Source organism: Anguilla rostrata, chromosome 6 (assembly GCF_018555375.3).
Source record: "Anguilla rostrata isolate EN2019 chromosome 6, ASM1855537v3, whole genome shotgun sequence".
Taxonomy (NCBI): Eukaryota; Metazoa; Chordata; class Actinopteri; order Anguilliformes; family Anguillidae; genus Anguilla; species Anguilla rostrata.
In genome coordinates, this window is record NC_057938.1 from 51,699,545 (window position 1) to 51,723,514 (window position 23,970).

The 23,970-nt window shown below is 51.5% G+C and overlaps 1 protein-coding gene and 1 long non-coding RNA gene across 2 annotated transcripts in view; one reads left to right on the plus strand and one right to left on the minus strand.

Moving 5' to 3' along the window:
• foxo3b (forkhead box O3b) overlaps nt 1-23,970 on the plus strand; it is a 55,841-nt gene that overhangs the window by 21,233 nt on the left and 10,638 nt on the right. The gene's annotated exons all lie outside the window — the stretch shown is intronic.
• LOC135257584 (uncharacterized) overlaps nt 19,748-23,970 on the minus strand; it is a 41,827-nt gene continuing 37,604 nt past the window's right edge. The window contains exon 3 of the long non-coding RNA XR_010330677.1: nt 19,748-22,468. This is a non-coding gene — a long non-coding RNA (uncharacterized LOC135257584). The remainder of the gene's footprint in view (nt 22,469-23,970) is intronic.

Consider the following 23,970-nt stretch of genomic DNA (forward strand, 5'->3'; position numbering starts at 1 on the left):
GTGTGTGGTGTGTGTGTACGTGTGCGTGTGCATGCGTGTGTGCATGTGTGTGCGTGTATATGTGCGTGCGTACGTGTGTGTGTGCGCGTGCGTGTCTCCTGAAAAAGCACAGCAACAGCAGAGAAACGGCAGAAGCAGAACTCGCTGTTTAATCTGGCTGAATGCAGTCAATATTTAACCGTCCTTTTCCAGCTGTATTTGTCTTTTTTTCACGAGGAAAGGAGCTATCAATTTAGATTACAACCTTCCCCCCTCCCCTGGGTAAGATATACAGCTCTTGAGCTTATTTGACTGCGCAGCTCCTGGTGATTATTGAAAACTGTATGGAAACTGTGGGCTCCGTTCCGACGGCGGCCGCCGCCATTGGCTGCCGCGCACTCCACCCCCGCGCCCGATTGGCCGACGGCCGCAGCGGAGGAATCAATCAGCTGACTGGAAGCGTATGTAGGTCAGTGTGTAGCAATGTGAAAGCCGCTAGCTAGCAGCTCTCTCACTCTCTGAACCGGCGTTGTGTAAATTGGCTGCGTTCCAGCCACTGTTAACTGCTCTGAGAGCGAGCGAGAGAGAGAGAGAGAGAGAGAGAGCAGCGTTGCTGGGGGAAGGGGGGGAGGGGCAACGTTTTCTGTCTGACTCCCAAGTTGTGTTCCCCTGGTGCTTTACTTGCAAATTAAAGACTTGCTGCCTGCTGTTAAAAATTCTCTCATATTGTCCCGATAAACTCCCCCCCCCCCCGTCACCGAACAAGTTTATGTGTCATTGAATGCCGGTCCCCGATTGGCTGACGGCTGCGATCACCCCCCCCCTTCCCCCCCCCCCCTTTCTTTTCCTCCAAATGTTCTCTCTTGTCATGAGTTTCAATGATTTCTTTTCTGAGGGGAAAAAAAGAGCGTGACGTAGGAAGCGAGCGATAGTTTCACAAGGGCACATAGTTCAGCCTCTTCATGGCGTTTAATTTTTTTCTCGGTTTTGTTGTAACTGTGTCATTTTTTTGTCACCGGTGTGAGGGGGTTGTGGGGGTGGGGCGGGGGGGGTTGTGCTAGGCAGTCACCTCCCAAATCGATTATTATTCACACACAAAAAAAAAAACAATGTATTAGCACTCTGAGGGGTGTGCAGCTAGGGCTACTTTGTTCATGCACTGAGATGAAGACACACACGGACTAGAAGTGGACCGGCTGGTCTCTGGGGAAACCCCCCGTTCCTGTAGGAATTCTGACATTTGGTGTGTGTGTGTGTTGCGTGCGGGACGCGGGAGAACACGGATCGCTGAGTAAACAGGCGTCTTTGACTTCGCAGCGCCTGTGTCAATAGCCCCGGTCTCTGCGCGGCGGATGGCTGTTAAATCTTCCCTTTATATACCTGAACAAGCTGAGAGAGAGAAAAGAGAAAATGTTGGGCCTTTGGAAACCGAGAGTTTGCGGCTTGCCTCCATTCTCCATTCGCCTGCAGCCCAGCGTACTGATAACAGACTGTAGGATTTTCTGTCAGTTTTTCATTTATTTTTAAAAAAACAAAAAATAGTGTTAATAAAAATGCATCCATGTTTGGATGATTTAGAATTCCACATAGATTCCCACCAGCCTGCACACACACATGCACACACGCATGCACGCATGCACAAATGCACACACACACACACACACACACACACATGCACATACACTGGGGTGTAACATGAAATTCGGGGCCCTGTGGAAATGCAGTCACTGGGCCTCTTCCTCTTTCTAGTTCAGGTATTTTGAGGGCCCCCCCACCCCTCCCCCTCCCTGCTTGGGTCCCTGGGTAGTCAGTTCCACTATCAGGCCCCCGCCCCCCCCTCCATGCACGTACGCACGCACGCACACACACACACACACACACGCACACAGTCTGCGCTGCTGTAACCGGCGATATGAACTGCCGTTGGCGCGGTAACGCAGGCTGTTGAAACTCGGGACTTTGCTTCTGAAAAGATGCTTTTGAAAGGCGCATGAACCCGAGAGAGAGAGAGAGAGAGGAGGAGAGAGAGAAAGAAAGAGAGAGAGAGGTAAGGAGAGGGAGAGAGAGAAGAGAGAGAAGGAGAGAGAGGAGAGGAGAGAGAAGAGAGGGAGAGAGAGAGAGAGAAGAAAGAGGAGAGAGGAGAGAGAGAGAGGGGGGAGGAAAGAGAGGGGAGAGAGAGAGAGAGCAGGCTGTGCTACCGGTCCGGCTGGTTTGGAGTGTTCAGGCAGAAAACCCTGCAGGCTGCTGAAAAGCACTTCAGTGTGTCAGTGCTGCTTCTTTTTTTTTTTTTAAACCAGTCTAGCCATCCACACGCCACCCCCGAAGACTCCGTTTTTTAATGAACCCTCAAAAATAAAAAAAAATAAAAAACACACGATACTCAGATCAAAATGCTGTGGCCCGATTCAGAATTAGTTTTTTTTTTTTTTTTTTTTGGAACACAGGATAAGTTTTATGGCTGACTAGGTTAGCTGAAATGTTAGCGGCGTTCTTTGTCCGGTCAAAGTAGGGAGAAGTTTTCCGGTCAGCGCCCGACCGCAGGCGATATGCGCGCGCGCTTTTGTAAAAAAAAAGCTCTGTGTTTTGCAAAGCCGTGATGTTTGCCTCTCTCTCAGTTTTTTTATTTTTTATTTCTTCACCGCACCGTTACGGAAGAGCGTCACCGCGACTCGTTAGCCGACGGTCCGAGAATGACGGCCGAGGCCTCTCCCCCGCGCCGCGTCCGCCTGCTTGTTGCCCGGTTACGCTACGCTACGCGCCGCACGGCGCCACGGTTCCATCGGACCCGGACCGTTTGCGCTACATGAATCGGAACCGTGCCGCCAGGGGCCCTCGGCGTTCCGACACGCTGGGACCCTGACAGGGCGTCACAGGGGCGCACAACAAGGGCCCATCCGTTTTCAGGATTTTGTGCCAACTTCTCTTCTTGATTATTCAGTCAGCTCAGTCGTATCTTGATCTGAAAATGGCGTAAGCGCCAGCTTCAGCTGCAAACTGCGAGCGCATCCTAAAGAGTTTACTTCTGTGCTCAAGTCCAGGAGTCAACCAGCCTAGTTTACAGAGCTGTCAAAAAAACTCAAACTAAGGTGATTGGTTGGAATAAAAACCAGCATGCACATCGGCCCCCAGGGGGGCGGGGCAGAGGGGCGCTGGGACCAATGATTGGCTGAGGTTGGTCCTGAGAGGGTTTGAGGTGCGTGATGTCACTGATAAAGTTACGCGTCGGGGAGGGGGGGGGGGTGGTAGCAGATTTACAGTGCATACACATTATAGCTGCACTTTTCAAATCCGCACCAGACTAAACAGAGCCTTAGTTTACATGTGCACAGTGTACGTGAAGGTCACAGCGTCTGAGAACTTCTTTTGACAGTTATAAAATACATTAACAAAACGGAACACATAAATGTTCTTAAGTAAACGTATCTCACTCCATGTTTCATTAAGGGGGGGAGGGGGTGGTCATTAAATAGAGGTTTTTTTGGGGGGGGGGGGGGTTGGGGGGATATTGGAGGGGTGGTGTTTTCTGGACTGTACAAAAACAGAGTTTTCGGCATCTATAGGGATGTCTTTTAAATCCTTGCTTGGTGCTGCGTGTCACACAGAGGGCCTCGGTGTGTTTGAATAGTCACAGCGCTCACACAGCTGGGGAGGGGAGAGGGGGGATTTGCTCCTTGCAGCTGAAGGAAAGTGGAAAATGGCCGCAGAGAAGGGCCTTCCTCTCAGTGCGCCGGCCCGCGCTGCCTCGCGCTGTTGCCTAGCGCAGAGAGTGCACCCAGAGGGCTCTCTCTCTGTGCTCCCGAGATACGCAGACACACAATACCAGTGTGTGTGTGTGTCCACACAATGAGTGTGTGTGTGTGTGTGTCCACACAATACCAGTGTGTGTGTGTGTGTGTGTGTGTCCACACAATGAGGTGTGTGTGTGTGTGTGTGTGTGTGTGTGTCCACACAATGAGGTGTGTGTGTGTGTGTGTGTGTGTCCACACAATGAGGTGTGTGAGTGTGTGTGTGTATGTGTGTCCACACAATGAGTGTGTGTGTGTGCGTGTCCACACAATAAGAGTGTGTGTGTGTCCACACAATGAGTGTGTGTGTGTGTGTGTGTGTGCGTGTGTGTGTGCACCCACACAATAAGAGTGTGTGTGTGTGTGTGTGTATCGGTGTATGTGTGCACCCACACAATGAGTGTGTGTTTCTGTCTGTGTAAATTTCTTTGGGCTGGCTATTTATTTTATTTATTTATTTCGAAATGATTTCTGGGTTCATTGTTTGCTGGAGCGGGGCGGGGGCCTTTGGGCCGGGGGGGTGGTTGGGCGGCGGGGGGGGGGTCCGTGCGGGCCGGCCGCTCGCTGTGATAGGCCCTGCGTTGTCGGAGCCGCGGTAACGGCGGTGTGCTGGAGCGCCGGGCGGTTGGACGGCTTCCAGCAGCGCTCGCACGGAATACACTGCCGGCCTTTGTTACGCGATCTCACAGAGAAGACCTCGCAAACGGGGGAGGGGAGGGGGGTGGGGGGGGGGGGGGGGAGTAGGTGATGGTTGAGAAGCCCGCAGTGAATGATTTCTTCGGTGAGTTATTTGACTTTTACATAATGTTTATGGGTTACTCCCCCACACTACCCACCCCCACCCTGCTAACATTACACTCTCCTGTTCTGCCAGGCCTCTTTGCAGATGTTTCCTTTCGCGTGCCTACATTTGCTGCGTCATTTTAACCGCGCCGAACTGTCACCGCTGAACGGTGCAAAGCCAAGCCAGAGAGTCGCTGCAGCTGAGCCGCACGGACCCAACCGCCGCGCCGTGTGTTCCCTCCGCCCGGCCGTGTTGCGCCGGTGTGGCTGCGTTGCTGCGGCTGCGCTGGTGCTCTGCGCTGATGTGGCTGCGCTGATGTGGCTGCGCTGGTGCGGCTGCGCTGTTGCTGCGGCGCTTGTGGTGTCGCAACGTGGGGGAACGCGCGCAGTAAAGTAAAGAGTTCATTTAAAGTTTACGGCTTAGCGCGCGCTCTGGGGATTACAACCGTACGCCCGCGGTTCTGTCGCCGAAAAGCTGAAACTGTGTATAAATATCTCTGAGTGCTCGTTACGCGACAGCCAACCGGGAGCTCACTGTCTGAATATCCAGGACGCTTCCAGTTCTCTAATGAGTGGTAACACACCATAGTTTTTAGAATGGAGTATGACGCAGCTTATTGGTAGAATAAAAAGTTAAAAGACAATGTCTGCTTAATGACAAATGGTATCTGGTGCTACCGATAAAATATTAACATTTTTTATGAATAAAGCGGGTGTCCTTCTAAGGGGGCGTGGCCTAAATGACCGGTTCTTTCCAGTGGGCCAATGGAAATAAGCCTGCGGGTTTAATCCAGTAATGGGCTTGGGCGGAGAGGTTACCGGAATGACGGTGATGTCACCGTGTCAATCAAAACGATGACCCCCCCGCGCGGTACAGTCAGAGGTGAGCGGGTCGCCCGGCTCACGGCACAGGGACGGGACGGGGACGGGACGGGGAACGCCGTCCCAGGTGAGCCTGGTTAGCGGCTTAGCCGTAAGCCGCTGCTATTGTGAGCCATTCATTCTGCCGAAAAAGGACTCAGAGGCACTGTGACAAAGAGAACTCTGAAAAGCGCAGGGGGAGAGAGAGAGAGGGTGAGAGAGACAGAGAGAGGGAGCGGTAGAGAGAGCTAAAGAGAGAGAGAAAGAGAGAGAGAGAGGGAGGGGGAGAGAGAGAGGGTGAGGGAGAGAGAGAGAGAGAGAGGGTGAGGGAGAAACAGAGGGTGAGAGAGAGAGCGGGAGAGATGGTGAAAGAGAGAAAGAGGGAGACAGAGAGATGGAGAGTGAGAGAGAAAGAGAGAGACAGTGAGAGTGAGAGAAAGAGTGAGAGTGAGAAAGAGAAAGAGAAGTCATGTAGCCGCTCTAGGCCATCTTCCATTCATCCTAATATCAGAGAGTGGAAGCATAAATAAGATTGGCGCTTTTATGAAGAATGTCTGAGAGGGGGTTTGGGCTGCGGTGTCCGCAGAATCAATACAAGCCACTGTTACCTTGTGCGGCCCGACTCTCCCCCTTGGAGCGGATTTCAGAAAACAGCAGCGGCACAAAAGACTTAAGTGGGCATCTCCACAGTCACATGACATGGCGAACGCAGCATCTGACTGAACCTGACTGTGCCAGGCTGACCTCCATTCTCTTTCCCACACACGCACACATGCACACACGCACACACACACGCACACACACACGCACACCCACACACACACACTGACGAACACCACACAACAACACACACACGCACACACCGCACACACACACACACCACACACACACACACACACACACACACACACACACGCATGAACACATACACACACACGCACGCACACACACTGGCCTCAAGGTGTTTACCAGGGACCTGGCTTTATGACGGGTTGTCAAATGGGATCACACCACGGACGAGCTTTACGTGTCTGCGTCCCGGTGACTTGACTGAAGACCTTTGTCTTCAGACGCAGCCCCCCCACCCACCCCCCCCTCGTACTCAGGTCGTTACGTTAGCAAAGGAGGAGCGACACCCGTGGCAATACCAGCGAGAAAAAAAAAACTTCTTGCATGTGATTGGCTGTTTTTGTTGTTGTTGTTGTTGTTGTTGTTGTTGTTTGTTGTTATTCCTCGCTTCGGCTGCTGCGATTGGCTCGCCACCCGTGATGTAATCGAGACTCGCCGGCCGGCCCCTGATTGATTCGCGCCGCCTTGGGTTGCCGCCACGGCGAGATCTGATTCAGCTTGTTTGGGGGGGGGGGTTGGCGTGGCGTAGCGTCCCAACGGCTTTTGGCTTGGCGGTAACCTCCCTGGTCCTGCCCTGGTGCGGGGGGCCGTCCCAGATCAAACGGTGACACGCTTTCATCAAAGGCTCCCAATTAGCAGAGCAACTGAACAGAAGGGGGAGAGATCTGGGTTCGGGTTGGGGTTAGTATGTGGGGTCGTGTTTAGGGTCGTACTCAGAAGAGGATCTCAGGGTAAGGACTGCTGATGTAAGACGAGGTTTTGCTTTACTGCGCATAAAGGATAAGGATGGGATGGGGGCAGCGGCCTCCTCACCCCAGACCAGTGCTCCTGCTCCAGGAGGCGTTAGACCGCAGGTGTCAAACTCCGGTCCAGGAGGGCCGCAGTGTCTGCCGGTTTTCCTGGGTCTTCTCAGCACAAAGCGGTCCATTGAAGTCAAATCTGGCCCTCAAATCCAAATCCGGCCCAGGTTTTCTTTTCTGCCAAGTAATTAACTGAACAGTTTGTGCTGCCGATTGGCCAGTCTGTCTTCACACCTGACTCCCAGGTAACGGAAGGGTGGGAAACCAGCAGTTTTCTTGGCCCTCGAGGACCGTGATTTGAGTGACAGGGATTTAAGTCATTGATTTGGCGAAAGCATCCACACACATTGTTCTCAAGGCCTTAACCGGCAGCCGATTGAAACGAAGCCACAAATAACCCAGCAGCCCCCGCGGCCCGCGGGGAGCTTAGTTAGACGCCCCGGCTTCAGAAACACTGAAGGCCCTGTTCCCCTGTTCCTGTTCTGGGGTCAGTTTTTCCCTACAGGCCATAATGGTCTGCATCAGCACTCCAGCTCTGAGACCAATACGGGCCACCCCCCCTCACGCTCTGAGACCAATACGGGCACCCCCCCTCACGCTCTGAGACCAATACGGGCCCCCCCCCTCACGCTCTGAGACCAATACGGGCCCCAGGGGCCACTCGCATGGATCAGTATTTAAACTTTTTTTTTTTGGTCTGGGCGATGGGGGCGGCCTGGCCCGGCCTGTGCCGATGCCCTTGTTGAGCCTGAATGTGTTTGCCCCCCCCTCTACCCCCCCAGTCCTTTCCACTTGACTGATTACGGCCGGGCGCTCTCTGAAAGCTCGGTGACAAGCGAAGATTAGCGTCTGACGGAGCCGCAGAGGGCCGGGGGAATGTGAGAGATAACACCTCCGCAGACGCCATTTGCTCACGCGGGGAGGGGAGAGTGTGTTCGTGTGTGGGTGTGGGATTGTGTGTGTGTGCGTGTGTGTGTATGTGAGTGTGTGTACGTCTGCTTTACTGTGCGTGTGTGTCTGTGTGCATGCGTGTCTGTGTGTGAGTGTGCTTCAAAATATTATAAAGCACCAGCACCCAGAGGAGCGGAACAAGCATCCTCTTGGCCCTCCCCCCAAAATAAACAATCAGTTGTTTGTCCCTGTCAGGGGGTAACGGGAACAAGCAATAACGGGTGCAGGAAAGTCCCGCTGGTACAAGGTGAAAAGAAAAATGTAATCACTTCTCAAGGATGAGCGCAGCGAAAGAAAGCCTTTCGATTGTACGCATCAGATTTTAGAGTTGTCCTCCGCACTGGCGCGCTGTACCTACGCGATACCGAAGACAACGGAGAGCCCCGATAGTCAGGCAGAAACATTCGTTCGCCGTACCACTTTTAATTCGAATCTACTGAGTGAACACGTCCGGCGATTCACCGCTGGGGCGTAAATAAAACGCGCTCAAAAGCGCGCCCGAGACGTTCGAATCGAGTCGTTTAAACGCCCGTCGTTCGGTCGGATTGCGGTAATTAATTAATTAATTAATTAATTAACCGGCGGTTAGCGTGCCGTCGGGTGGTACGCTAATGCTAACGGTAACGCTAGCGGTCGGCGGTATTGTTTTGATTGAAACCCCGCTGCTGCTTCTCTCCGGGGCCTCGGCCTGTACCGTGCTGAAAGCAGGCAGATTTAAGCTGATTTAGCACTTGTGTGGACGGTGGGGGGGGGGAGCGCGGGGGGGGGGCTGGGGGGGACTGGGGGGGACGCGTCACCTTATCTGGTGTCATGCGGACGTGATTAATGGTCTTAAGGCATTTGGTTTTAGAGAGGGCGCAAGCTGCTTTTCAGAGTGCATTTCAAAGAGGGGCCCGGGAAAGTGGAAAGCAAGGATAGCTGCACGAATAGAAGCTGGGGCTATCCCTCCTTAAATCGTTTGTGCGAGTGCTTGTTTGCTTGCTTGCTTGCGCACGGGAGTGCGCGGAACGTCATTGTTTTGGTTATTGTTTCCGTCATCTTTTTACGATCGCAATGCCAATTACTTTGAGAATGTTACCTTAATGGCTATTTTTAAATGTTCACACCCATACGATGGGGATTTCCTGACCTTACCTGTGATTCCAGTGTCATGGGTTGTTACAAACCAGACCAACAATGTTCCTTTCTCTCTTCTCTGCACTAGCTTAAATCACATAAAGATTTAAAATTCAACTCTGATTTCGGATTTCTTAAGGTGTGAATTTGGTTCCTGGTTTTGTTTATAAGCACAAGCACAACTAGTCTCAATATAAACTTGCACTTATGCATCTGAAAAGTGCTACGAACCCTTATGTAATGCATATTAATGGTCATAAAGGCTTTATAAATGCTTCATAACTGCCACCCAAAGTATTACCCAACATGTTGTTCCGTGCTATTCTTTCCACACCTTTGACTGATATTCACTGCATTACAAAATAGCCAAATAGCTGTGGAAACACATCTGTGTCCTGTCAAACTCACTAATACCAACTGGGCAAGAGAGAGTTATCCAAGGGGAAAGCACAGAATGTCCTTAAAAGTGTCAAAAAAAGGTACATATCTATGAATTACTAATGATGTATGTTTGAGGGGGGGCTGCAGTGGCCGTTCTCTCACTTTGGGGGGGGGGGGGCGGTTTGAATTAAATGCGAGGTCCTCCCTCGGAGCTCGGTGTGCTGAAGGAGACTCGCCGCCGATGATCTTTAAATTGGTACGCGGTCGGTCGGTCAGTCGGTCCCTGGGGAGTCCTCCGGACCGCTCACCGGTGGGAAAAATAGGTCACACACTTTATAAAACGGAGGAGGGGGGAAAAAAACTAATTGAGCTTTGATGTAGACTTATTTTCTTATTATTATCTTGGTGAGAACACCTACATGAATGGGGGTGGGTGGGGGGTCCACTTAAAATTTTGGAGACGAGGTCTGCCACCGTGTTTAAGGTGGAGAACAGAAATGTGGCGATGGCAGAAGAGGCCGGGAGCTTCCTCAGCAGTGGGATGGCAGTGATTCACCGCGCCGTTCTGCAAGCCAAGCGGTTTCTAGAAAAACTGAGGTTCACACAAATGACCGTGTTGGGCAACAGTAGACAGGGTTCAAGAGAGAAAAAAAATAAAAAATCTGCACACTGTCACACTCTCGCATGCAGGCTTAAAATTAGAAACAAAAAGCCCGTTCGGCAGCCTGGTTACAGACCGCATCAGGGCAGGGAGGACGGAGGGTGCAGCCGAAAAAAAAAAATCGCTGAGCTCAGCAGGCAAAACCGGTGACTTCTGTCCTACTGTCTGAAGACGAGCGTCCTGCAACGTGGCCGAGCCGCCAGGGGACGGAGAGACGTGCGTTTTCAGTGCGCTGCAAAAAAACCCAAAAAAAAACAAAACAACAAAAACAAAAAAACGGAAGGGCCACTGTGGCAAAGGGCAAGTCACATGACACGGTAACGACCAGCTGACAAAGAGTGGGCCAGAGATGGCCTCTGGTCAGGCCGGGCCGCTCGACGCTGGTGAAGATGGTTAGGTGTGTGTGTGTGTGTGTGTGCACTGCCACCTCCGCCTGTGTTTACAGGGGACCTTACAGGTAATAGGAAGACAATAGTCATGGTCATCTGGCCTTTTTTAAAAAAATTTTTAAGAACAGCAGAACAGCGCAGGAGTGTATCAGTGGCCTTCGGCCGGACGGGCGCAGAAGGGGTGCGTTTTTTTTAAAAATGCGAACCGACGCTGAACAGATTAAGCCAGCGGCTTGGAGCTTACGCTTTGAGATCACCAGGCGTCTTGGCATGCCGGGGTGGCGAAACGGAAGATTCTGGTAATTAAGCCGGCACCGAGCTGGATTTTCATTCGTGGAAGGACAGCATTCAAGGAGGGGGGGCGGGGTGGTGCAGGTCATTCCCGGTCGAGTGTAACCTCACTGGACGCCGTGTCTGGAAGAGGTGGTGGGGTTTTCCCCCCCAAGTACAAGTGTAATATTGCTGAACACCTTTTTTTTTTGGTGGGTGGGGTGGGGGTGTAACCATAGACGCTTCATCTCTTCAGCCATCCCAACACCTCCCCTCCACCCCTCTTTTTTTTGGCACTGTGAGATGTCTGCCGCGGCTGCCAGGTCACAAGGCGGTGGCGGTGGCGGTGTGTCTATATAAATAAATATAAGGGTGCTCGGCACAGCTGGGACGGGACACGGGGACTTCCAGGCAGCGCTGTTCCTGGAACCGCTGCTCGCCGTGGTAGCGGCGCTTTTTAAGGGTCACACACACAGACCCCCCCCGCCCCCCCCCGGCCCCAGAATGACCCCCTCGGCCGCACCCTCCCTTCTCCCCACGGCACGGCGGGTGTGCGTGGCGGACTGCGCGGCAGGAAGGGCTTAACGCTCGGCCCCCTGGGAAGGGGCGGGGAACGTCTCCTCTCCGCTGGGGTATGGTAAAGCCTTTCTCAAGGCCGGGCCTGACCCACGCACATTTTGGGGCCAGTCCTGAAACCCGCACGTTCTCACTCCCAACGGGAGCGAGAGAGAGAGCGAGAGAGAGAGAGACGCTTTTATCACTGCCGTTCTATTTTTCTTTTTTTGTTTATTTAAAAACTGTTGTCTCGCGCTCTCTCCCTTCTCTGCACGGCCATTATGGAGCACGGAGAGAGAGAGAGAGGAATAAAAATAAACAGGGCCTCGGTGAATTACCATGGTTACTCGTTTTAATGGGTTTTCGTTCTCAAAACGAGGAGGGCGGCTCTGAGGTCGTCTCGTATTTTTGTGAAAAATCGGCCGTCCTCGGAGCACCGCGCCGCGCGGGTCAGCAGGTTCGCCCCGGCGAGAGGCGAGCCGCTCAGTCTGGGGAAGCGATCGGCGTCGTGGGGGGGTTTCTGACTTTCGACCCGCCGGCTTTTTGAAAACCCGGTAACCGAGGTGAACGCCTTAGGCCCTTAGGTCAGAATAGCGTTCGCTGTGTGAACTAAACCGCGTTCTTGGCTAGAAATAGCCGTACAAAATAAGCATTGTACCTTACTGAACCTGTGTTTAGCAGTTGTCTGTGACCATGAAATGCACTTTTTTTGTACGTCGCTTTGGATAAAAGCGTCTACCAAATAAATGTAATGTAATGTAATGTAAAAAAAAAAATAAGTGACGTTTTGTCTGTTCCTGTTGCCGCCGTCGAAGAAAAGCTGAAATGACGGTCTTTCCCCTCAAAAGCCGGGGTGCTCTTCTCCAGGTAAATCGACGGGCAGAGCGAAGGGCAGTCACTGACGTGGAAAGGCACCGGCCCACAATGCAAAGCACGCTGTCTCTTTGGGCGAGGGCAATGAACACCTGAGAGGTGTGGAGCTCAGGAGACCAGATTCGCTAGAGGTTGCAAGTTCAAGACCTGGGTGAGGCGCAGCCCACTGTCTCGCCCAAGTTACGCAACTCTGACCGCATCAGTACGTTCCGTGTAAACGGAGGGCTTGTAAAATGTAAATCGTTCTCGATAAAACACTTCCCTGTTCTCCACGTGGATGTCCACAAAGTCAGTGATTACTCCAATATAAAACCCAGACAGATAATGGTTCTATAAAGAGGGGATAAAGTCTGTTTTTTTACTGTCTGCAGAATAAAGTCAGTTTCTGCGCACCGCATTCTGTTAGACGAGAAAAAAAAAAAACTTGTGTGAAAGAAACGTGTGATGGCGTGAAACAAATCTCCCACTGGAGTTCAACAGATCCGTAGACCCTTTCTTAAAAAATCACCCGCTCCTGTGTGGAGCTCTAGGGTTAGCACGCTACACCTGATTTTGGGTCACATGCAAGTCAGGTGAGTTTACAGAGTTTAAGGCCGCAGTTCCCTCCCCCTACCCCCCCTCCCCCAAGGTAAATAGGTAAATGCAGTGTGGGAGCTGTAGTTTTCTGTCCTCGCCGTCGCGTTGGTTCCTCTTCGCGCTGAAAGACCAGCGCAGGAAATAACGGTGCACAGCTGTTTTCGCTATATTATCAAAGAAAGATTGTGAGATGTGTAACCCAGGTGGGGGGGGGGGGGCTCTTCACCTCTGCTTCCTGATCGCAGCGGAGCGTGTAGCTCCAACGCAGCTCCAACGCAGCTGGTAAACCTCCAGACGCCCCCCGCCCACCACCTTTTTTTCTGGGCTCCATCTTTGTTTTCTTAAAAGGTGATTCATGACCATCACCGTTTTTGAGTACCCGTTTCTCCGCTTTGGGGTTCAGTGCGATCGCTCCCCTATTCTTGAACGTCACGTTTTTAACAATCCACCCAAACCCCCCCCCCCCCCCCCCCCCCCCCCGTCGATCACGAGGGAATAATTTGTGCTTTAATATATCTCAGCAGGATCTCTGCATGCAGACAGGGTGTTAAAGAGGAAGTTAGATTATAAAACTAGAAGAGACCGCCCCCCCCCCCCTCCTCACGCCTCCATCCCTTTTAATGGGCTGTGACCAAATGCAGCTTTGTGATTGGTCCCACCCGATTCCTGATTGGCTTCTCCGTGATTTGGCTGGATTTGGGAGTAGCTCTGCGCCTCTCTTGGTTCTGTGCTAGTTCAGCGGTACTCATTGTTCTTTCCATTCGAAATATTTTTGTTTAAAAAAAAGAAAAGAAAAAAAAGAAAAACATCGGCTGTCGTGCACCATTTAATATGTTCACAAGATGTTTTTGCGCATGGAACTGGCATCTTCGAGTGCTGAGAGAGGCCTCTCTATGGACAATAAAAAGCTGATTTCTTTTACACGGTTTGTATTTCAGCCATTTCCTGCCGTGAAAGGTTCTGGCGAGTGCAGACGGTAGTCCGTGCCATCGACTGGTTGAGGACAGGGGCCGGGTTCCTGGCTCCCAGGGTAGCTTCGAGTGCTCAAGTCACGCATGTAACTACCCCGTAGGAATCATGAAACAGATGAAATCCTTTTTTTTTTTAACCAAACATCCCCCTTCCCCCCCCCAATCTTAAGAAGAAAACTGTCGAAGAAACTTTTTAAGACATCCACTGTTTTTATTCCGTTCAGTACTCGGATTATCATTTCAGAGCCCCTGCCCCCCCCCCCCCCCCCCCAACCCCCACACGCGAAAGACCTCTCACTGGAAGTTTATTTTTAAAGACATAAATACAGAAATATTCGACGAGGGGGCCCCGCTGCCTCTAACCCGTCCCAGATGTGGGCCGCGGCTCAGAGAGGAATGTGAGGAAGCGAACGGGACGGCCGGAGCGGGGGCCCGTTCGAAAACCGCTCCCCCCCCCCCCCCGCCTACGCTCCGCTGCCAAAAAGGGGGGCCCCTCCTGCGCTTTTCAAAACGCACTCCGGGGCGCGGGGCGTGCGGCGGTACGTTTAAATCCGTGGCACGAGAACGCAGGTCGGAGAGAGACCCCCGGATACCCCCTCCCCCCGATTTTACACAACCCAAGGGCTGTTTGGGTTCCCTGCTGCTGCCACGTTTGAAAGGAACGGTTTTTTTTTTTAAACTTTTTTTTCCCCCCCTCTTCGCTGTAGCCTGGAGAGGTTGCTGGAGAGAGGTGCCCTTCCCTGAACTCCGTTTTCCTAGAAAACCCCGCTGGAAAGCAGCAGCACACACACGCCGCCACCGAGCGCTAAATCAGCTATGGGACAGGGGCATTTCGGTCCCTGGCGGACCCGGTTAAAAATCCGCATTACAGCTAAATTAACAGGGCCGCGGTGATCCAGCGTCCTGATTTAGAAGCGTGCTCGCTGGACAGTTTAAAAAAAATAAATAATACTCCAAAAAGAGAAAAAAGAAAATACTGAAAGAGAAGACAAGGCTGCCTTTAAACTGTATCCACAGCAGATCTCCCTATTTTCCCCTTTTTTGTAATGGTTCTCCATACGTTTGTCGATGTCTGAGCTACTGTCGGTTCTCCTGACCCCTCCCCCCCCCCCTTGGAGTTAAGTGTGGGGTGTTTCCTGCAGAGAGCTGATTTCAGGTTCTGACCGTCAGCATTCTCGCTCACTGCTTGGGCTAAAGCCCAAAGTCTTTAAGAACTTCAGGAGATTTTAGGTTAGGACTGTTAAATGTGCAGGAAGGAAGGGATGGAACTGTGTGTGTGTGTGTATGTGTGTGTGTGCGTCAGGGTGCGTGTGAGTGTGACAGAGAGTTATGAGAGAGAGAGTGTGTGTGTAAGTCAGATAGAGAGAGAGAGAGTGTGTGTGTGTGTGTTTGTGCGTGAACAAGTGTGTGTGTGTGTGAGTGCATGTGTGTGCACGCACATTGTTTTTTACCAAGATCGTGGATCTGTTCCATGCTCTCTCGCACCACAAACATAAAGTGCTGGAATCAGCAGGCCTGTGTAAGAGTTGTGTGAAATCAGCATTTGGGTGATTACATTAATCACTTGTCCCGTCCGTTCAGCTGTTGTTTTGACTGGGGGGTGGCGGGGCCGGGGGGGGGGGGGTGTACAGCTGCAGCGTTTAGTACAGGCCTGCCTGTATTGTTCAGCCCGATAGGACGGGTAGAGTGTCATAGGGCATCCAAGGGCCTGCAAGCCACACTGACTGCGTGTGGAACTCTGTGTTCAGACTGATTCGCGTGGACCCCTGGGTTCAGTGAAAGGCGACTGCTTTGTGTTCAGTGTTCAAATGCTTATCTGTGTTAGACGTTTCTGTCTCTGGCCTGTTTTTTTTCTTTCTTTTTGGCTTTTTCCTCCTCCATCTCCTGTCCCACCCACCATGTCTCCATCTGCCTCATTACCGCCCTCTCATTTTGCATCGCTTTCTGCTCCGGTATTTCCACTCCAAATACTTTCACTCGACCAACGTCGGCCCCACATCGGACGATTGATCAGTTTGTCTCTCTGCAGTTGGCAGCGGTGCGGTACTTCTGACAGTAATCCGCCCTGAGTCTGCCCAGCGGAGAGCCTGAGAGCCCAAAAAAAAATTAAAAGCAGATCTACTTTTCACGCAGGCAGATTTCTAGCCACCCGTTGCGTGAAGGAGAAACCCGCCCCTGCCGACTCCCCAGATGTCACGGCGAGATTACCTCCAGAGCCGGAGCGGGGGGGGGGGAGGCGGCGCTTGACCGGGGAAATCGTTTGACTCGACGCGGAAAGATAGCGACGCTGAGCGTCTGAAAGGTGCAGGCTTTATCTGCAGCGCAGATACCGCGGCCGCCCGCAGGCTGTGCTGCGCCCGTGTGCCGCGTGACATCACGCGCTTCTGCGTCACGCGGGGGCGAACGGCGACGCTACGCGTGACCGGTTAGCTCCCGCGGTTCCCGCCGGAAGTGCCGCCTCCTCCCCCCGCCCGCCAGAACCGAGCGCTCTCGGGAGCGGTTCTGACGGGGACTGCGGCAAAGTTCGCGCACCGCTGCGACGCTTGGCGGTATGGTGGGGGGGGGGGGGTGGCTGGGGGGGTTAAGCTGAGGGCTTTTTCTGGGAGGTTCCCTTCTCCGCCCCCCCTCCGGAATTGGCAGAGAGCGTGACGGAGCGTGTGTTGTGGAAACAGAGGATTGTGGGCCGCGCCTTCCGCCGACACCTCCGTCGCCCTTCTTCAGGACACGGGATAAATCAGGGCTTATGACATCACAATGGGCCGTCCGCCGGTGTTCCGACCGGGGCGGGAAAGGTCAAGGAACTCTCAGCAGCTCATACTGTGGCAGCCTTCACCTGCTGCTGTGATTTATTTATTATTCAGAATTCAGAACGAAAATCCTCTGATTCTGGGGCTGCTGGACAGCTCACTCTGTAAAAGCTCCGCTTGTGGCACACGTGAGCGCCAGGGTCTCAGATCTAATCCAGTGGCAGCTATGGCCAGCTGTGGCCGGCAGCCCTTCAGGGGTGGCACAGAATTGACCTCGCATCGCCCAAGGGATATATGGTAGGGGACTCAGTCGTTTGGACGTCCAGCCGCCTGTGGCTTGTTCTGCACGCGTATGATTGGGTCTCCTCTGCCACTGCGCATGGGTCTGGCCTGTGGCTGCGGTATGAAAAGAAGCAGCTGGCTGGCACCACATGTTTCGTACCACGAGTCGTCTGCACTCTCCCAAACCGGCTGCAGGGGGTCGCATGTGAGCACACCTGTGCGTAGTTCGCAAAAAATTTGTACATTCCAAATTCGGGTGGGATTAGAGAGAATAAAATATCCCATGATGCTTGGGAAGATGAGGGGTGGAGAACCAGGTTGACGGTGGTTTTTGTTGTGCTTGAGTAATGAAGGTGCTTGTTTATATTATTAGCCTTCATTTTAAAGCTTTTCCTAGAACCACCCAGCAGAAGGTTCTGCCACAGTCATATCGGCCAAGGAATTCAGTTCATTGCTTCTTGCTGTGGTTTTTATATATATCCGTGGGTTAAGCTCGTACAATGGCACTAAGTGAACTGCATAAGGATCTTTTTTTCTTTCCTTTATTTTTTTAAAAGAAAAAGCAGGCGTAGGTGTTAGCCGCTTCTCACCGCCGTCCGTTCCTCGCTTTCCAGTTCAGGGCGAAATATAAAATCCATTTAACAAAAAAAAAGAGAAAAAGAAAAAGGAAAAAAAAGAAGTTGGAAGCCCCTGTGAGAAAGACGGATCTGTTCATCTTTTCATCCAGCTTGAGCTCCCCCTCCTTTCCTCTGCCCCCTCTTCTTTGGCTCCCCCTCTCTCTCCCTCTCTCCCTCCCTCTCTCTCCCTCTCTCTCGGGCAGTGCCCACCCAGGGCTGGGTATTATGCCTTTTCAATGGCTCTTTTGTGTGGGCCTTGCAGACTCCATCCTCCCGCAGGCGGAGCCTTCGGGCGCAGCGAAGCGCTCTGTTTACAGCCCCCGGACCCTAGGTATGCGCTCGCTGGTGTGTGTGTGTGTGTGTGTGTGTGTGTGTGTGTGTGTGTGTGTGTGCGTGTGTGTGTGTGTGTGTGTGTGTGTGTGTGCGTGTGTGTGTGTGTGTGTGTGTGTGTGTGTGGTGTGTGTGTGTGCGTGCTTGTGTGTGGTGTGTGTGTGTGTGTGTGCATGATGTGTGTGTGTTTGTGTATGTGTGTGTGTGTGTGTGCATGCGTGTGTGTGTGTGGTGTGTGTGTGTGTGTGTGTGGTGTGTGTGTGTGGTGTGTGTGTGTGTGTGTGTGTGTGTGTGTGTGTGGTGCGCATGCGTGTGTGTGTGTGTTGTGTGCTGTGTGTGTGTGCGTGTGGTGTGTGCATGTGTGTGTGTGTGTGTGTGTGTGGGTGACCGCCAAGGCCGGGGACAAACGTCAGACTGCTGCTCGTAAATTTTCTCATCCCTGGGGGGGGGGGGCTCTGTGCCGGGGGTTGGTGGGAAGGGAGGGGGGGGGGGCGTGGCTGGGGGGCAGGGTGGGAAGGGCTTTGGGGGGCTGGGAGATGGTGCTATAGGCAAGGGGGGATGGGATGGGGTAGGGCGGGGTGGCGTTTTTGTAAAGCGATTCTGAAAAACCCACACAAGTGCAAAAAGAGACGCGCAGGCTTTCTGAAAACGGGGGTGTTTTCAGAAGCGGGACAGCCTTTCGGAGGCGCACGGGCGCGGTGGTTAAACTGCCCGCTACCTCCCCCCCGTTCCTAAAACGCTGCCTTTCGTACTCGTTATCGGCCTCTGGGTTTTCAAAGCCAGCCAGATGTGGGCTCCAGGGCTCGCTAATCGTACATCAGAGGGGCGAAAGGAACGTCGAGATGTCCCACCAGGGGAATTGTGGGATAGCGCTTGCTAGTGAAACTTCTTGCCTCAGACTGAAGCAGGTAATTATAAATAGATGAGTCAACAATGTGAAAACACTAGAATGCATAAGTCAAGTTATTAGCATTAGCTGTATCTAGTTATTTACCTTTCAAGCCTTGACGAGTCCATACATTTATTTATCTTTCTGTCCTAGTAAGAAAAACAATGAAGAACACTTTACTTAAAAAAAAAAATTTAAAAAAACACACATTAAGAAAAATAGCTCAAATAATCACGGCATGTTGCGATATATTAATTTATTTTGCGCTCAGGTTAAGTTATCTTGAGCGGAGCTGCCAGCGTCGCTCACGCCCTTCCCTCGGAAGCCGCTGGACCGCAGCTGCCGCTGGGAAACCGTCCAATAAGAAAGGAAAAAAAAAATTTAAGAAATGCTAAAACAAAAAAAAAAAAAAAACGACGTATTCAACCTGAGGCTGGGGACTGCTCTGTGTCACCTGTGGTTTTCCCAGCAGAGATAGAGGGCCTCCGCCCTGAGCGGGCCGGTGTGGTCCAGACGGCCCTCGTGCGTCTTAATTAACCCCCGCGCTCCTGTGCTGCGTCTGGCAAGGGGAACTGACCGACGTGAAAACGACTTCTGCACCTCTTTTTAAAAAATAATATATATATATATTAATTTTCCGTTCCAGGAAAGTGCGCTGTGCTCCTGTGGGTTGCTGGAGTCTGCAGGGGGGCTGGATGCTCGCAGCTATTTATTTCTGAGGAACTTTTATCTGGGATTAAACTCGACTTGACCTCAACATACACCAACGACTGCTCCCCCCCCCCCCCCCCAAAAAAAAAGTTTCACTGGGCGCACAACGAGCGACTTTGGCATTTTCCCCGCGCCCGAGGCGTGACGTGGGGGGGGCTGGACGAGGGCGGCGGGGGGGGGGGGGGGGAGGGAATATGACATGGGGTGGGCGCGTACTCTCTCTCTCTGGAAACCGTACTGTCACACAAACGCCACTGTGCTGCCCGTGGAAAAGCCTCCAGTGCGTGTGTGCGTAAATGTGTGTGTGTGTACGTGTGTGTATGTGTATGTTCTTTCTTCAAACTGACTGCAGACGATAATTCGCAACGACGACGCGTTTAACCCTCCCCACCCTCCTAAGCACATACAGAGATAAGTGTACCAGTCACGCTGACAGTTTAAAACCTGCGTGGTTTCTTAGGCCAGTGGCACACAGGACTCGACTGACTGAGTGTCAGTGTAGGCTGTGGAAAAGCCTTTACACTCCAGTGTGTAAGGTGTGTGTGTGTGTGAGCGTGTGTGTGTAGGCTGTGGAAAAGCCTTTACAGTGTGTAAGGCCTTTACAGTGTGTAAGGTGTGTGTGTGTGTGTAGGCTGTGAAAAGCCTTTACAGTGTGTAAGGCCTTTACAGTGTGTAAGGTGTGTGTGTGTGTGTAGGCTGTGGAAAAGCCTTTACAGTGTGTAAGGCCTTTACAGTGTGTAAGGTGTGTGTGTGTGTGTAGGCTGTGGAATAAACCCGCCGCGTCAGAGAGGAAAATGTGCCAGTCTTGCTCAGCGCTCGCTCCCCCATGCCTGCACCGCCGCGGGTCACAGGGAAGTTCCGCTGAGCTGCAGCGTTCCCTCGGCTGGTCCGTCTGGCTCGGCGAGCCGATTCTCGCGCGATAGCGGAGCACGTGGCGGCCATACCTGTGGCACAGGTGCAGGGGCGACGTGCTGACTATGCGTCCAGGGGCTGTCTGACTGTACAGTACTGTACTGTACCACTTCATTTTATTTTAGGAAAAGCAGGGAGGGGGGGAAATTAACAAATACTGTATGGGGGCTAATTTATTAAACGGAGTAGCAGCTGGCATCGTACATTGCTCATTCAGAAAAAAGTCATGTCTGTCATATTCGCAAGAGAAATGAAGTTGATGTGGGCTACAGTTTACAAAACTGAGTATTAACTAAACGGGTATGTTTTTTGCCCAGAATAATGCTGAGTGTGAGAAAAACTCAAAATAATAATACAAAGTAAAGTGTACAGTATGCCCACGATGTAAAATTTGAAATGTATTCTTTATACTGTCTTTGTGGGCGGTTTTAGCAATATCCTGTCCCTTGATATGGAAAGTAAGTTTTTACTATCACGAGCATTAATATTCTCAGAGTAACTGCCAATTGTAAAAATGCAAATACATTTTTTTTTGGACCAATGTCAGTACTGAAACCAGTTCTGATAATTTGTGGGATAAAATCACAAATTATACCTTTTCCTCATAATTATGATTCTTCAGCTTGAGTGGATTGTCCAGTGTTATTTATCTGGGCAGCTGTTGATGAGGGTGAAATATATATAAGCCTTTAATTATGTAAATACATTTTCAGATCATGGATTCACCCATTCAAACGGCCAGCCTTTTTTTTTTGAAGGAACCTTCGTCTTCTGCCGGTTTTAGTGTTACAGACGGCTACCTTTCAGTATAACGGATGATTACGTTTTGTGCACGCGCCTAATCAAGTTTGCCGAGCGAGGATGACAATGACGACAATGGCTTTATTGGCAAATTGCGGGCTCGGATTATAATGACGGTTAAATATCCATGCAGGACCTCGCGCGCCCGTGTGGCCTCCGGACCAGACATGCGCGAAACCGTGCGTGTCTGACAGTGCGCGCGCACTCTCTCGTAAAGCGCGGGGAACGGTCTGGATAAGCCCACCCGCGAGTGTGAAATTAATATTTTATGTGATGGAATGTAGGTCACCGCCATTGTTTTCGCGTTTTTACTCTGGCGGTACAGAGCTGCGAAGAGACAAAGCTGTTTGCGTGACATTCTTCCTCGGCACACTGAATGTACAGAGGACGGAAATGAGCTATTACAACCAGCAAACATTGCCAAGGTTAACACAAATTATTATTATTATTATTATTATTATTATTTATTAGTATCATTGTTGTTGTTGTTTGTCTCAGTGCAGTTTCGGTTAATAATAGCTTACTTCTGTTTCTTGTTTGTGTGCTGAAGAATGGACAATAATAATGATAATAATGATGATAATAATAATAATAATAATCTACTTTAGTAGGATATGCAAAATATGCTGTATGACTGAGTGGCGTGGGACTTGTCATACCCCTCCAGGAACTGAAAGTGGAATCTCCCGCCATAAGAGAGGATTCTTTGTCATGCGACCGTGCTAATTGAAATGTTTGCTGTAGATTTACGAGCGAAGTGTGGGCAGAGAAAACGTGAGCTATGCATTGTGGGTCAGGACACACACACACACACACACACACACTGGCTGACACAGGCCACCGCGCCTGTCCTGCTGTTCCCTCACACCGAAGATGCTTTAACTTCCTGAACCGTTGACCGTAAAGGAGACATCTTAAGGCTGTTTTTTCCGTTATGCGAAAATAAAATATGTAGGCTACATATTGAACGTGCAGGTCTACAAGGTGAGCATGCCTTACGTAACGACATGGGGAAGATTTCTGAAGTTTTCATCATGTAGGTCATCAAAGGCACTATTTGAAAACTATGTTGAAAACCGTTCAACTTTTAAAAACTTAAAAAAAATGTTTTTACTGAATGCGAGTGGTGAGTTTACCTTCTTGAGTTTACCCCCTTTAGTGACGAGAGTCCGAGGACGCTCTTCCTTGCGAAGGGGCGGGGCGGGGCCGTGTCCGGTGTCTGCATGTGTGTTGGTGCTGCGCGAAGCTCAGACATTCCGTACAGGAACCGTACGATAAAACGCTGTCCCGTACAGCATGTTCTTTTCATCTCCCGCAGCTGAGTGTGTCCGGTCGCTCCGCGTAGCTTTTCTGTGCTCGCCGCTGAGCGTCAAACTGCCCTATGCCAAAAAAAAGAAGAAAAAAAGAAAAGAAAAAGAAAACAGGTGTCACACACGGTGTAAATGAATGCGCATGTGGGTATTAGATTTTGCTCCCGGAAGTTTGGGGAGCGAAAGTGCGAGAGCTGAAGGGTATATAGCGATGAAAGGCTTTTCCTCCTTAATGGCGAGGACAGGGTGGGATAACTGCTGTGTGCATACTTCATCTGGGAGCGTTAGCATGAACAAGGCAGGCTTTCAGGCAGTGGTTTTTCAGCTGTCAGTGGCTGTGCCTGGGGCCGTCAGAGTGGATCTTCAGGCCTGTGTGTGTGTGTGTGTGTGTGTGTGTGTGTCTGCCAGTCTGCGTGTGTGTGTATGTTAGTGTGTTTACATGTGTGTGTGTGGTGATCTGTTTATATTTGTTTATGTGTGTGTGTGTGTGTGTGTGTGTGTGTGTGCCTGCGCGTGTGTTTGTCAACAAGGGTGACCGTGGAATGCAACAGAGTAGCATTCCGATGGGTGGGACAGCTAGTATGTGTGTGTGGGGGGGGGGGGGGGTGGGGGTGGGGGGGGCAGGGTGTGACTTGAGAAGGCCACGGCCGACAGCGCCCGATTCCCCTCCCCCCTCTTTCCCCGGGGCCCCGCCCCGAGTCCTGCACGGGACGGCGGTGGGGAGAGGCGGCCAGCGCTCGGCCCAGAGAGGCACATCATTTTGGGTTTCAGGGAATGGAATGTTCTCCTCCAGCCCTCCACGACAGCTGGGAATGAGGAGAGAGAGTAGGGTCACCGTAAAAATAACTTCGGCCCCCCCCCCGACCCGACGTATCCCTGCCCCGCCGCGGTTTATTTATAAACCCCGCGCTACGCGTCGACAGTAGCAGCTCGCTGTGTCCAAAAGTTTTTTTAAAATTATTATTATATACGGGCCCGTGTCTGTACTGTATGTGCGCGCACGTACGTCACGTATGGCAACAGGTCGCCCTACATCTGCCTGGTGAGGTAAATATTTAACCCCTTTCTGGTCGTAAAAAACCCGTCCGATTAAATTTCACAACTTTTTTTTTCCTTTTTCCCCCCCATTGGCCTGTTCAAGGCGTTGGAATTGAACACACACACAGAAACGATTCCTGGAAGTTCCAGAAAGTTCTTTCCCTTTTACTGTGGTCATAAATTCTCTTTTTATTTTTTAAATAAAGAAACAGAAGGGCGTTGGTGCTACACGCTCACGATCTTTAAAGCTTTTTGAGACACAGGTCAGTGTGTAATTGCTTAAGCTCAAGTTTGCCTTCCTGTGCTGGCCAAGCGGAGCACCTTTATGGTAAATAAGGCTGTTGTCTCAAAGCAGCGAGAGGAATCTGCGTTGCGTCTGCTCCCGCAGGGCTGCCTCCACCGCTCAGGGGACCTGTATTTTTCCATTTGCGTTTCACTGCAGAACGAGTGGGTCTGGTAGGCGGGTGGTGATACAGAGCTGTATCTCAATGGCGATAGGTGGGGAGTGCGGCTGCTGTACTGGACCCAGCAAG